The following is a 15,579-nucleotide window of genomic DNA, read 5'->3' as shown; positions in this document are numbered from 1 at the left end:
CTATAAATTAGATGCATCAGCTGGATGTTTTTCTTTTCTCTAAAGAGCAATTATCTGGTTTGGAAATTTAATCAAGTCATCAAGTAAAAATATTGTCTTAGTTCTGTAAGATATACAATTGTTTGAATATTTAGACTAGATTTATAGAAAAAATATATTAAGTTTTCTAATCCTTTCCTTAACAACTTCCATGAAATGTGTACTTCATTTAGCTTGGAATGTCTGAATTTACAATGATCATAATAGATTGGAGCCCTCACAGCAAAACTGAAGCCATGAGATTTTAATTAATAAGATGAAATAGCTTATGGTTACACCACAGCATTCTGTGACTGTTACTGTACAGTTTCCTAAGTACTTCACCTTTGGCATTTAACACTAACATAAGTGAGAGCAAAATACCCACAATCTCCTTAAGCACTTCTGACTGTGAATATAAATGGTTATATTTTGCATTAAGTTTGGGCAAGTTTATCCACTTTTAATAATAGCTGATAATGTGAAGGTTGTACAGCGACCTTAGTAAGAATTTCACTTGGGAGCAAGTTGGATTCTAGCCATTTACTGCTAGAAATCACAATATATGGAAAAGATAATGGTCTGTCTCGGGACATGATGAATTTTGATCTCTAGTCCCATCTAGAGAATTTGAATATGTGTTTGCTGAAGAACATTTCCTATTGATTCCTGAAGAGTTCAGCTCTGTTGCTGTAACGGACCGAGGGCAAATGGCTGCTCAGGGAAGCACTGGTTACACAGATCTTGTGATCCTGGTTGTCTGTTTCCTGTGGCTAAATACTATTTAAGGAAATGTAAAATTCCACACCTGGAAGGATGCAAAATGAATTTGAAATATTTAGTAGGATCTGGGAGACATTGCACATTTATACAGTGATATTTATGAACCCATTTTGACTCATGACAAATTTCAGGTCATTTTGTGATCAATATATAGATCCTTTTTACATAAATGTACAGATAGAAGAGGTATGTGTATGTGTATGTGTAAACATATGCGTGTGTGTGTACCTATACAGATGTTCAAGAACTAAGCTCCAAATTTATTACACAATAAATTTTCTTTATTTTTTAAACCTATTTATGCAGTTGTTTTCATGGTCTTTATAACAATGATGTTATTTTTGAAGACTTGATGTATTTATTTCCCAGCGGTATCATTCTTTCTACTGTTCTAAAAGTGCTTTCCATTTATTAAAGTTTTACTTCAGTTTATTGATGCAAAACGGTGTATTCAGGAGAGCACAAGCCTGTTTATCTTAGTTTAAATACTATTTTCAGTATCTTATCATCTTTTTTTATACTCAATAAAAATTGAAGTTATAGATCAATGTACAAGCGTCATCTAGTAATTATCATTTTTTTTGAAGTTACTTTTTAACTTTTCATTTCTACTAGTCCTCATTAATGTTTCTAATAGTAGCTCATAGTTTATTTAAATAAAATAACTACATTGGGATATCAGGGTTCTTATGATCACTTTTTTTTAAAAAAAAAAAAAAAAGTCCTTATATAGGCAACTTTCTATGTTGATGGTCATTGTGCAGTGCTATACTTACAGATGTTAGTCTAAATTTGCTTTTCTTTCTCTAGCAAAATTCCCAGTGGCTCCAGTAACAATTTGCCTGTTAAGGTTTCTAGCTGTCCCTGATGGAGCAGCCAGGGTCCAGCTGCTCACAGTCACTGACTGCAGTTCAGCAGGGAGGAGGAAGACATGTGAAGCTCATGAGAGCTCTTCAGGCCAGATGGGAAACCATGCAGTCACAGCACAAAACTGCAATACGGTAGTCTGGTCAACTGACATTTGACACAGTTCTTGGAAGGGTAATAACTTCTTTTTCTGAGATATTATGGTTATGGCATAATAAACCAGGGCCTTCAAGGTTGTCAGGTTTAGGAGCTAAAACTTATGTGGGAGGAAAAAAAAAAAAAAAAAAAAGGCTGAATCAGAGTATCAGTATTCTAGCAGCTATTTACTAATTCAAAGCTGTACATAGGCTTCAGGATCAAGTTTCAAGGGAGAAAATCCCCTATTTATTTATATACCTAATTGGTTTCTCTATAGCTGGTGGATACTGTGTTTGGCATAAAATATGTGTTCAGTATATAAAAGCAAATAGCAAAAATAAACACAAATCATTTTGTTTTAATTTCAGCTTTTTGCTCTTAATATACAGTTCTGTTATTTGGGGAAGCAGGAACTGAAGAGACTGGGAACGCCTAATGACTTTTCATAAATAGACTGCATTGGCATATATACCTATGTAATTTCCTGCTCTTGAGAGCTTTATGACCTCTTCAGCTCTTACTATCTGTCTTATGCTGTAGTCCTCCATCTGCTGACAGGAATAAATCTTGAGATGAGTAGTTGTAAGTAGTTAAGCAGCTTTGTTACTTTACCTTAGCAAATTATTGCCAGCTTCTTCAAAATTCCACATTAAGACACCCAAAGTGAAGCACTTTGGAACCATGTCTAATTATATGTCTAGTGAAACATGAATAAAGAACAAACTCAGCAGGCCCACAGGTGTTAAGGCAAATTATACAAAGGGCTTTGTTGAAAGAAGAGCATTTTTAAAGTTAAGTACTCGGAAAGATGTTTCATGAGTTTATCCAACCAGTTTTCTCAAAGAAATTCTGAACCCTCTTTTCCCATAATAACATTAAAATTAAAAAACATTCTCAACTGAATATAAATTGAGGCTCAATCTGTGTCTTAATAGGCTTTGTTTGTTTTGAAGATAGTTTTATTAAATATATTATCACCTAATCAAATTAAATTTGACTTTTCCTCTGCCTGAATGATTGTGCTGATTGTGGGTACAGACACAAGATGAAGATGCAAATGGCCAAGGAAAATGGCAAACCCACCAACAAGGGGAAGGAAAATGTACATTAATGCACTTATTTCCACAGCACACACTAAATCAATCTGCCAAGACTGGAGGTCTGCAGTGGGATTAGAGAATAGCAAATATTATTCTAGTGTTTCAGAATGAGAAAAACAGTGATACAGGTAATTTTACTGCAGGCTTTAGAACACATTTTGAAATAATAATTTCAAAATTTCAGTTATGTATTGACAATGATTTTTAAGATTTAAGGTGAAATAGGAGAGAACACAACTGAATTAGTCAGAGTTGTGAGAAAAGGGAGAGAATACAGACACATTATCCAAGATTTACCTGACTAATATGATGGTATTTATGAGAATGAACAGATGATTATTTTACTCTTTAGTAAAAGGGATTGTGATAGGCCTTATTTTACTTTTCTGCCCAAAGAGTTTTGGTATGGTATCACATACAAATTGTTAGTTCAGGTAAGGAAGATGGTGACTAATGGAAGAATTATAATGGGCATAGAAAAACTCTATGGAAGATAAAATCAGAGTAGCCTACCTCCAACCAACCAGAAATTCTTGTAAAGTGGCTTTGCAACCAACCAGAAATTCTTGTAAACTGGCTTTGAGACTGTTTTTTGTTTGTTTGTTTGTTTGTTTTCTTTTTTTTTTTTTTTTTTTTTTTTGGCATTTCCATGACCATAAAATGGTCATAAAATGTGGGAGTATGCTGGTAAATTCTGCTATTGTAATGATGATCCCTTTTAATTTGTGTCAGAGGAGGACTAACGAATCATGTTAAAATAACTAGAAGATGCTGGAGTATGGAGAAGGCATGGAATAATACAATGTCGATATTCACACATTTTGTGACTTATAACCAAGATTTCTGTTTGTATGCTCAAGAAAACTATCTGCCTCCTTGCTGCAGGAAGACTGGACTTTAAAAATGTGCAGCAGATGTAGAAAAAGCAAATGTGCTGCGGAAAGATATGAGAATTAGTTTTCCAGCAGAGAGAGAGAGAAGTAAAGTGGTACAACTCAGTGTCGAATACTGCAAACAGTTTTCAAGTTTTCATTTAGATTGCAATAGGTGCACTAGTCTTACAAAATAAAGCCTGGACAAACGTGTAATAGCTTTCTCTTAATATAGAAAAGACATATATGTAAAAGAAACATTTAGCAGATACATGTGACTGTAGGGTTCTGCAGTCCTATCTCCAGTGCAATTGCTGTATACTTAAACCAGTCCTCTCAGGTCCTGTTGTGTAATAATGTAGAGAAAAGTATTTTTTTTCCAGCTCAGGAGGCAATGAATGATCTTTCCAACCCTGTTCAATACATCTACCACAGCTTACACCTGCAGGTGCAGTGCAAGGGAAGGAAGGGTGTAGCCCTTCTGCGATTGGAGATATAAGAGCAGTAGACAAGTTCATAAGCTGCAGTCAACGTTTTGGCACATTCTTCCTTGCAATTCCATTTCTTCATGATCTGAAAAGACACTTAAATCATGCATGTTCAACTGCAAAACAAGCACTTTCCACTGCCTGGAGAACATGCCTGTGGACTTTGTCACAGGAGCATTGGCTTGCTTGTGTTCATGCTGTAAGGTATTCCAAGCTGCCTGCATGTTGTGGGTTGCCACACGCATGATGTTGTTTCCTACTTTGTGCCTGCATGCTGCCTGCTCTCTGTAATGAACCTTGACAGCTCATGCTGCCAGGTAGTGCCTGGCTCTCCCTCTCCTTCTGTGTGTCCAACCTGCTGAATACTGCACAGCCTTTGTGGCACAGCTCTTTAACTACAGATTTCTCCCTAGGTTTTTCTGTAATAATACCATGATTGGTACTTATGTAGCCCTGCTAAACTCCTTTGTAGACTGTATGAACCTTGCAGCATGGTTTTAAACACCGAGAGGATGTTTAGCCATTGATTTTTAAAACCAGACTGGCCCCTGCGTAGCAGAGGATTGAAAATGAAACTTCCTGTGCCTGAGCCCTTTCTGGATCCCCTGAAGGGATACAGGCATGCCATGCACATCAGACAACCCATTCCCTAATCCTGTAATTAAGTTATGCTCAAGTACTCTGTTTAGATTGCATTGGTTCCTGAAGGTGAAGTAATTTCAGTTATGTTGCTAATCCCTGTGTCATTACAAAGCTGGTACAATATTGATTAGTAAAATTTTATCATTATATATTAAGCTTTTAATTAACAAAACTTAAAGCTAAGCCAGAATTTAAATATAATTGAGAAAAATCAAGAGACACTGGGGCGGCGGGGGGGGGGGGGGGAAGAGGTGAAGGTCATTATCACTGTCTGTATGTCCATCCATCCCAGTACCCACACTGAGTGGATAAAAGAAAGCAAGCTTTGACAGGACAGGTGAGTGGGGCTCTGGCTTTGGGAAACATAGTGAGAGGCTACAAGCACCCTTCTTTATGCCCTCTTTCTGAAATGTCATTTGGGCAAAAGAAACAGGAAAGGCACCATATGAGGTTCAGTAACAATGAGAATGTAGTAGAAGGCACAGAACTGGTGGCCAGAAGAACTTTCTCAGTGAGACCAAGCAAATGTAACTCCAAAGGCCTGCTGTTGTGTTAAGTTTTGAGAAGCTTGCTGGTCAGCCTAAACGAGTAGCTGTACTTTTGGATGTGCTGATAGTGTTTTCCGTTGCTTTTGTCTTCCTGAAGTTTGTTTCAGCCTTGAAAATCTGGTGGGGGGGAGGGGGGGTGGGGAGGGACAAAGCAGTAAAAGAGACTTCCATTGTCCAGTGTCTCAGTGTCTTTCTTTGGAGCATCCAAGGGGTAGTAGGGCTGTACAGGCTAATTCAAAAACTGGAAGACAAATTTAGGAATATCTGTGTGTAAGAAGCATCAAACTAACCTAAACAGCTCTGTGGCATGCAGCCTAGTAACAGAGTGTCAGTCCCTGGGATTCTTCAGAAGTTTGCCACTTTGATATTTTTTGTTAAAGCCCCAGAAATAAATATAATGAAATGAAAATAAATTTCTGTGTCTGGCCTCCAGCAGAGAAGAGTACTACCTTCTTTCTGCCTTTTGTCCATCTGTAGGAAGCTCTTTGAGGGTGGTGACAATTTTTAATACCTTTGGATTATTTCTATAGTGAGGATGTTTCCACCCTGTTTCAGATCACAGTGGGAGCGAGCTCACAGCTGTGTTGTTTGGGCTCCAGGATTCCAGCAAGCTGCTGTTTGTTTTCCTGTGCTTCTCCACACACAAATAAAAACCCATGCCCAAAGACTTTAGCACAAAAGGGAAGGATGGCTAGGGGAGCTTTATGCTGTGCCATCCACACCAATTGAACATATTTCTGCATCATGTGGAGAGAAGGTCTAGGAGGTTAAGCCACCTCTGCAGTCAGGGATCCCAGGAAAGACCTATGTTACACTCCTACTTGAAATACAATCAGAATTTAGAATCCATTTTTTGTAGTACCTCATCTATTATAAATAACGTACTTTTACTGCTTATCAGAAACATATCATGTAATGGGAGCACCTGATCTGAGAACCCAAAGTTCCCATTCCTTATTGTGATTTTTTTTTTTTTTTTGAAATTAAACACTATTTTTCAATTCTGATCCATTTTCTTTAGTTTCTTGAAACACCAATTAGAAAGAAGTACAGTATACTATTCTGTATCATTATTAGCATCTAATCATTGGTTTTAATGGCAGCAGATGTCAGAAAAACATGGTAATAAGGACACAAATGTAATGCCAAATTTTCTATGGCTGTAAACCTCCTTTTTTATGAGGAGCAAGTGCTCCAGTGTTTTGCGTGACACTAATTTAATATTTTCTTCAATTCTGATTTAATGTATTCTTGTATAATTTCTGAATTATCCAGACTATATATTTTTTTCCTCTACAAACCAAAGAAAAAAAGCTGCAATACTTATTCAGTGATAAATTTTTTGCAATTGATCTCTAAGAAAATGCAGTAAAAATGTGTGAGATAATGGTACTTTGTCTGGTTTGGGATCTATGAGAGTCTGTTAGAAGATTAAGCCCATTTAATTTCTTGCTATTATTTGGCCACCTTTGCCCACTGGGCCTTAGATACCATGAGTAGTGTGTACCAGTACTGTTTGGAGGCCTCTTCACACACTTCTTAACCCATAATTAAACTGTGCCAGGTTACATTGCCAGGCTGATAAACCTTTATCTAAGCCTTCTTTACTGGTGCTATCCTTTGCTGCAGAGACCTGGATTTGCATCCCTGTATGATGTACGGTGTACTTTCTGTCCAGCTTGGGAATGAAGAGTGCTGTGGTTAAATTCTGTCATATAGGAAAAAAATGTGTCACCTTCCTTGGCTGCAGGACTGGACCTATAGATTTTTCAGGCAACTGACAGTTAACTTTAATGAGTACACTGGTTTTATGTAGCACTAAATAGCAAATGGTGTAAACCTTTGCCAAATCTCTGTCCCTGCTCTCCTCTTACTCTAACTTCAGAGCTGCAGTGACAGGTTCATTCCATAGCAAGGGATCTTTGAAGGCAAACGATGAGGTTAGCAAGCCACTATCTGATAACACAGATGGAAACACAGAGTGAGGTCTGCTGTGTTCTGGGGAACATGAGGTTCATTCACTATTGTCATTTTAGCACTGGATGTCCATGAGAGCTCGCTGGGTGCCTGAGAAAAAGAGAAGACCATAGATTTAATTTCAGTGCTGACTCTGGGGAAGGAAAAAATAAATAAATAAACACTACTCTTTTGAAGATATCAGTATCATAGGATTATAAAGCATTTTTTTTTTTTAATTCAGTAATACTTTTTTTTCCCACAACTTTCATAAAAAGTGTTTCTTAGTGAGGCAGTTGTGAGATTTACCATGTTTTGATCTGCTCTGTAAGTCTAGCTTCCATTTAAATCTCAATTTAAAGCTAGAGCCTGTGACTATTTACATTACCCTTAGCCTACTATGATATCTGGTACACTTATATACATGTCATGTCCCATTTATCCAGTGCTTCCATTTGAAAACCTTCTTGAGTGTGATCTTGAGAACTGTGTTTAAGTTTTGAAAACTGCAGATATCGCAAGGCTCTTAAAGCATTATTGACATATGTGAAGGTTCTGAACAGACCTTCCAAAGAGAATTATAATGATATATATTTTTATTATTATTATTCTTAAAATATGAGCATACTCATATTTGTATACTGTAAAGTTGAATTTCCATACCTCTATGCGGAAGTACTCAAGCATGGTTTCCTTAAAATATTAGGAAAGAATCATAGAATGATTTGGGTTGGAAGGGACCTTAAATACCATCCAGTCCCAACACCCTGCCATTCTCAGGGACACCTCCCAGCAGACCAGGTTTCTCAAAACCTCATCCAGCCTGGCCTTGAACATTTCCAGGGATGGGGCATCCACAACTCCTCTGGGCAACCTGTTCCAGTGCCTCACCACCCCTGTAGTAAAGAATTTCTTCCTAATAACTAATCTAAACCTACCCTCTTTCAGTTTAAAACCATTATTCCTTGCACTGACAATCCCTGACAAAGAGTCCCTCCCCAGCTTTCCTGTAGGCTCCCTTTAGGTACTGGCAGGGCACTATAAGGTCTCCCTGGGGCCTTCTCTTCTCCAGGCTGAACATCCCCAGCTCTCTCAGTCTGTCTTCATAGGACAGGTGCTTCAGCCCTCTGTTCATCTTCTGGACTTGCTCCTATGTCTTTGTTATGTTGGGGCCCCAGAGCTGAACATGGATTGTTTATACATTTTATTTTCTTCCACTTCCTTTATTTAGATCTCTCTCACAGAAACCTTTATGTTGCTGCACTATGTCTTCTTGACTGATGGATTTTATTTTAGGTAACCTGGGGGTGAGTGTTCAAGAAAATCACCACTCTGATTCTAAGGCTTCAATTATCTCCTGGGGCTCTGCTTTTGGAAACATGCTTTCACAGTTTCTTACTTCATGAGAAGTTCCTGATTGAATAATAGCCTTGAATTCAATTAGGAACCATGTGTTTTTCTGAGCAAAATATGAAGAAAATGGCTATTTTTCCATAAGCACCTTGTTTAATTTTCTTGCAGTCTATCTCCACGTTACACATGTGATGCTCCTGTTGTCACTCATTAATTTTCCTTTTGAGATGCTTGTTCAGTCATTATTTTCTGCCAAATCCTGAAGAATGTATTTATATAGTGTTTGTTTTTTTAAAAAAAATTTATTATTTATTTCTTCTTTCTGTGAATTAATTACAAATTGAATCATTTGCTATCTGCTTGTCTACATTCCTAGCAAATTATAGTTGGATGTGCATTTGATTGCATCAGTTATTATTTTATGTACTTCAATTTCTGAAGTAATCATAGTCTGACAAGTGCTGTCCATTATTCTGTGTCAAAGACTGCATGGTCAAAGAAGGGAAATTACAGCAAAAACATGCACCACAACTGTGTGTGCTATGTGGCTATCCATTTAAAGACCAGGATTATGCTATTTTTTATTTATTTTTTTAATCATCTAGCTAGAAGACTTTCAGTTAACCTGATGAAATAATTCTCCATAAATAAATCATGCCAACAGAGCTGGGAAATGTGTGCAATTCAGTGTAATATATTGGTTGTTTCATAATTGCGATTAAAATATGGCTACTCTTGTACGGCTATTGTATAGTTGGAATCATTTTCTTTTTTGTTTTGAAGAGTCCTTAGTGCTGGTGGATGCCATTGAAACATTGGGACGGAAACAGAAACATATATGGTTAGGGAAGAGTTTGAGAAATGGTACAATGAACCACGATGGCTCTGTGGTGCATGACGGGTTGCCACATGGGATCTACATGGGGTCTGTGTGCTTCTTCAGTTGCTGGACTCTTCACTAAGGCGCCCAACAGAGTAATTGGGAAAGTAGAAGGCTTTTTTTGGCTCGTGTATTTAAGCACCTTACAGCAATGGGATTTGAGTATTTAAATACCTTCCAGGGTCTAGGTCTTTTCCACTTTTTCAATAAATGTGCATACAGAGAAGTTCATCAAGAGGGACCTAATGTTGAGCACTTTGGTCCCAGTGCAACATAACCTTTAAATTTGTACTCAGTTGTCAAGCTTTTGGGTAATCCCATTGAAATACCTGTGTGAGTCATTGGCTGGAGCAGAATAGGCTTGGCATCCCTTAGCCTGGCACTGAACAGAGCTACTTGTCTAGCCAGAAATTGCTCTTCACAATTCCAAAAAGAGGACTGTGATTGCCAATTCTTCTTGTGTCCTTTGGGTGACTGAATAGTTACTGGACAGTAATGATTTTTTCATATCTGATGACCCAGATGTTAATAGTTGTTACCATTACTAAACTATCCAGTCTCTAGTGGGGAAGCATTCAGCACTCTCTGGTGTGTGCTTATTGTCTTTTGAGGTCAGAGACTGGTAAGCCCTTTCAGCTTCACTGAAATTTTGGCAATTCAGGCTCTTTTCTATAAAACATCATTGTGCCTCTTAAAACTGAACAAATGGGAAGCTATTGATTTCACAGCCTATTCACTTTACTGAGCCTGATGGTGGATGAGCAGAAGGAATGCACTAGGTAAACTTAATCCAAGGTTTCAGTAAGCATTTCACATAGCCTAGTGAACAACAGATATTGTGCTCTGCCCAGTCTGGAAATGGTATGTTGTCTGTTTATGTGTTGTAGGTGCCAAAGCTTTGGCATCCTGTTGCTCTCCTACAGATTACTTGTAAAGCTGAGCTATAGTTTATTATGTTTTAATTATCTTGTGCCATGCTGCTGGGATTTCTCTCTTCTCAGTCTTGATTCAGAATAGCCGTGGAGATTGAGCTCTGTTTTTGGTATGCATGCTGCTGCCTGGAAAAGGGTCTTGATATGTTATACATAAATAAGAAAGAAGAGAATGTTTGGTGTCTCTGCATTGCCACTGATGTAAAATGAACAAGCTAAATTCTGCAGCCAGCATTTTTGGCTTAAGTACACTCAGATTCTCTGAAATGCAATAATTCTTTAATGTTCTGGATTCACCCTTTTATAGTAGAAAAGCAACATGTTTGCACTCTGATGATAGTTTGCTTTTTGCATGGCACCCAGAGGAAGCATTGCTCCAGTTCTCAGGTCTGATATTTAGAGTTATCTTTCAAGTTGCTGGTAAAAATGAGTTGTGGGTAAGACACAATGTTAGCTAAAAGTGCCAGTAGTTGTCTGGATGTTGCAGCTCCAATACTGTGATTACAAAGGCCAAGTCAGGTGTGTCTGTGTGACAACAGAATTTACTCTGTGGTTTAGTTTTTATAAAGCTTAACAAAGCAATGGCCCCTCTGCATACGTGGGAAAGTAACTGGTTAAAAAAATTACACTGGATTGTAAATAACTGAAACTGGGTTGTACCTGTTTGTTGTTGTTGTTCTTTTTTAATGGGTTTAATTAATGGTTTTATTATTTTCTTGCATGTCTTGGTCATGCATCATAAAAGTAACTAGGCTTTTTTTTCTAGTGACTTGAATAACATTGCTCTAAAATCAGCTTTAAATTAACAGCTAATATAAGGCAGGGAAAGCAGTGCTGGAGACTGAAGTTGTTGTGTTGCCTTCAAGAGAGATATTAAGTAATTTCTATTTGCTTGTTGTTGTTTATTTGGTTTTTGTTGTGTTGTTTGTTGAGATGATTTATACACTCACAAATCAGCCACTTGATGCTTTCATCTCTGAAAGTACAAAGTAGATGTTGAAATCAATTCAGATAACCCAGGTAATATCTTACAAATTCACATATGTTCAGCCTTCTCCAGCTGAGGACAAACTGTGTTTCAGAAGTCTCTCGTGATAAATGTGGAAATGTGTTCTCATTTACCCTGTAAGTTGAGTAACTCCATTCAGAATGAATATACTCCCAAAGTTTAAGCTAGTAAACCACTTTAGTCTGAGACTGCACAGCTGAAGCAGCTTACAAGAACTGAGACATAAAAGAAAATGATTAGGAGGATTGTATAGCCTTTTGCCTCTATATTATCTCAAGTAAATTTCAAGGCTCCTGACAGTAACCAGTGGCAGTAGAAAAATCTTTTGCAAGTGCTGCATAAAGGCGAATTTTACCACCATTGGTCATTTAAAGTATAAAATGAGAATCAGCAAATCTGATTTAATATGGCTTAAGACATTTTGCCATCTGCTCTTACCGTTATAGCTCCCGTTTAGTCCCATTGATATGAGAGTTTTCTCAGAGAAGGACCCAGTAAAGTCTTCTGCAATCTTTGTTTATGACTATGTATACTTATTGCAGTCATTCTAATTCTTTGGGCACTGCTGAATACTCAAGGTTGGAAACGTTTCTAGATATTCTAGAGCACTATGTGTGGTAGTTATAGAAAAGAATCAGATTGAATATTTTATTTTGTTTTCTGTGTTATCTCATCCTGATGATCAGGATGGGGTTTCATGGGATTTCACTTTCTGTAAAATTACATGGATGCCTTTCTGTAAAGGTGTCATTTGATGCTGTTGCATTTTCAGTGTCAGAGGCACATTAGCCAGCAAAACACTTTCAGAAAACCTCATTCTACTCTGTTTAACACAATTAGCTACCTGGCTTGCCTCATTCTATCTGTGCCAGGTATAGAGTTCCCTGAGTTTTTTTTCACTTGTGAGAGGGAAGGTCCTTCTGGTCTGGAGGTCCTTCCCTGCAATTCTGTCATTCTATGTGAAATCATTCTATGTGAAATCAAAAGATAGGGGGTTCAGATGTGACCTAGAAAGTAAATGGAGGTTAAAAGACCTTCCTAGATGGATGAATCTCCTTGTCTTGAGCTCCTTGGTTGTGAAAACCGCCAACTGAGGAAAGATGAAAAAACTAACGAAGATGGAGTATGCAAACCAAACACTCTGCTTTCATCTTCTCATAGGATTGGATGGGTGTATCCCATAACACTGAAAAGAAAAAATAAAAATGAATAAAACAAGAGCACTTTCTAAATATATATATATATATATTTATTTATTTTTCATGTGACTCGTGTTTAACCTGTAAGAACTCACTTTCAAAAGTTATAGAATCCAAGGGCTCTGGTGAATTTTAAAGAGAGTCATTTACAAGGATAATGTGAACATCCCCAAACACAAGGGACAAAAATGTGCTTCAGGGGTATGTAACATTATTAGGGCTGTAATATATATATATATAATAATTTAAATACTATTATTTCACTGGAGCTTAATTTTTCTCAGAGGTTACATATATCCCTTCTTTCTGGATATTTTGCAGGGAAGCACTGAGTGTTAAACTTTAAAGTTTTAAAGAGTTTGATCTGTTTTCCATTTGCTGTAATTTTGAAAAGGTCTTTCTAGTATAATAAAACAAAGGGAAGTTGGGGTGCCTGCCTGAGGAAATGTAAACCATTAATTGTTTATAATTGTGGTTCTATAAATTGGAGTACTAGGAGGCTAGCTAAAGAGATTTTTATTCATAGTCATGGTTTATTGGAAAATTGCCAGGCTTGCTCTGGCTGTGGGATGATGTATTGCCATACCCATCCTTTACTCTGGATTGTTTTCCTATATCTGTACAGAATTCCTGTACAATTTTGTTTACATATTTTCATTTACCACTCAGATATTAATTGAAGAGACAAAATAAATTTAAATCAGACTTTACATTGGGGATGGGAAGCTATGAATTGTTTGTTTGTGCATGACTTTAAATACTGTTATATATTTTAAAAGCTTGGTTAACAAAAATTATATGGGATATTTTCATTAGACTTTAAGATTTTTCTTTTTACCATGAATGCGGTCAAATACTGGAGCAGGATGCACAGAGCGGTGGTGGTGTTCCTGTCTTTGGAGGTGCTGAAGACTCACCTGGGCATGGCCTTCAGCAACCTGGTCTAACCAGACATGTTTTGAGCAAGGGTTTGGGCACAACAATTCCAGAAGTCCCTTCTGACCTCATTCACTCTGTGATTCAGTTTAGTGTTTTCAAGAAAATCACTGCCAGCCCTGCTTTCAATTAAAGCATAGTAGTGAGATGACAAAAAATTCTACTAAAAGCTGCATTATACTGCCTGTATTTACAAAACAGTTCACGTCTCCATAAAACCTGAGAAGCTAGGCCATTACTGAGTTATTAAGCAGGTTATTCAGGGATTTATTTGAAGCAATGGAAGTGTAGTCCCAGGCTACGAAAAACACAAGAAGAAAAATATACTTATGTAAGACTTACTGCAATAAAAATTAATTGAAGTAAGACCATCTTTGCCATAAATGATTTGCAGTCAGTAGAAAGGAAATAAAAGGACCATTGTACCCTGTTGATACTGTCTCTGATCAACTATTATTCAATATATTGACTGGACTTCTCATTTCTTAAATGCTTCAGAATTTTGTTTGCACACTGTGTTTAAACAGGATGCCAGTTCACAGAGAAAGACAGAAGGAGAAAGACTTTTTTTTTTTTGGTGGAAAAAATGGCAACAGAAATAGCAGCTGCTGTTACAGCTGGTGACTGTGGTAGGTAGCAATAACATTTTCAGAAATGAGTAAGCAGTTCTGAACAGCATGGGGCAGGTGCAAGCCAGGTTAGAATGAGATCAAATCAGAATAGATTCCTCAGTTTTATAAACTAGATGATTATTTCTTGCATCCTGTTCAAGCATCCAGTACCTCCAGACCCAGTTACATTTCAGGGTTTAGTGTCTGGGTTATTACAGTGCACTTTGTTTTTGGAAGCAAAGTCAATGATATTTTATTGAAATGGAATCACCTCTGCACCTCTTGTTGGTCTGTTTTTGGCCGTTATGTATGCCTGAATTGTCTCTCTATAATGTAGCCAATCAAATATAGCAAAACAATTACAGGGTGCATTCTCAGGTACAAATTACTTTCTATAGACCACTTGTGTTAAGTTCCTCTGTAAATAGTTCAATTTACAAATTGAACTATTCAAATTTACAAATTGAACATTCAAATGGTCCTGCTCCAGCAATCTGGCTCAGTACTGTTCAGTGTTCTGGACTTCACTTGAGTGTCACGTGCATTCTTCAAAAATGCAAGTGACATTGCAATCAAAATACAGTCAAATGCAATCAATAAAGATGTCCAGTTTGATGGTGCAAGTCCTCTGATCATTGAGATCATATGCTTTTTTTGTCATTTTGTCTAAGTAGTTGAAATATGGTCAGATGAGAAAACAAACAAAACCTTGCAAAGAAAAGTTATTCCCAAAGGTTATTCCCAAAAGTTATATCCCAAAGAAAAGTTATTTCTGCCTAATCATCTGGATGAATTTTCAGTTTACAAACAGTTTCTCTTCAAACTTATCATCTGCTGTTCCGGGAAAGTCTGTCTGTACTAATAGCTCTCATCTTTGCTTCCTGAGCGCCTAAGCTTGCTCACCATTTTTTTTCCCCCAGTATCATATTGTACTTGATGCAGAGAATTTTTCATTTAGTAATCTATCTTCTGGGTAATTAAGAAATTATTTTTTATCTCTTTGCCTTGTTGGTTGCATTCATGGTATTTATAGGTATGGACATAGTTATTGTCTGACCATTGTTTTCTTTACAATTGACCAGAAAAATAGTGTTAGTCGAAAAAATAAAAACTCCAAAAAATGGAGCCCTCTTATAAGCAAACATCTTTGGTGATGCCAGCCTTGTATTTCCATACAAAACCCACTGAAATTGAAACTCAGCTTCCGTATATACCCATGCTCAGTCTTTTTTTTTTTTAAAAAAAAA

At 37.1% G+C, this 15,579-nt stretch overlaps 1 protein-coding gene across 2 annotated transcripts in view; it reads left to right on the top strand.

Annotated features, from left to right (window-relative positions):
* The window catches only part of PLXDC2 (plexin domain containing 2), a 276,657-nt gene that overhangs the window by 16,540 nt on the left and 244,538 nt on the right, over positions 1 to 15,579 (top strand). The window lies entirely within an intron of this gene.

Source organism: Oxyura jamaicensis, chromosome 2 (genome assembly GCF_011077185.1).
Source record: "Oxyura jamaicensis isolate SHBP4307 breed ruddy duck chromosome 2, BPBGC_Ojam_1.0, whole genome shotgun sequence".
Taxonomy (NCBI): Eukaryota; Metazoa; Chordata; class Aves; order Anseriformes; family Anatidae; genus Oxyura; species Oxyura jamaicensis.
The sequence above is the reverse complement of the archived record's forward strand: the minus strand, read 5'-3'. Positions and strand labels throughout refer to the sequence as shown.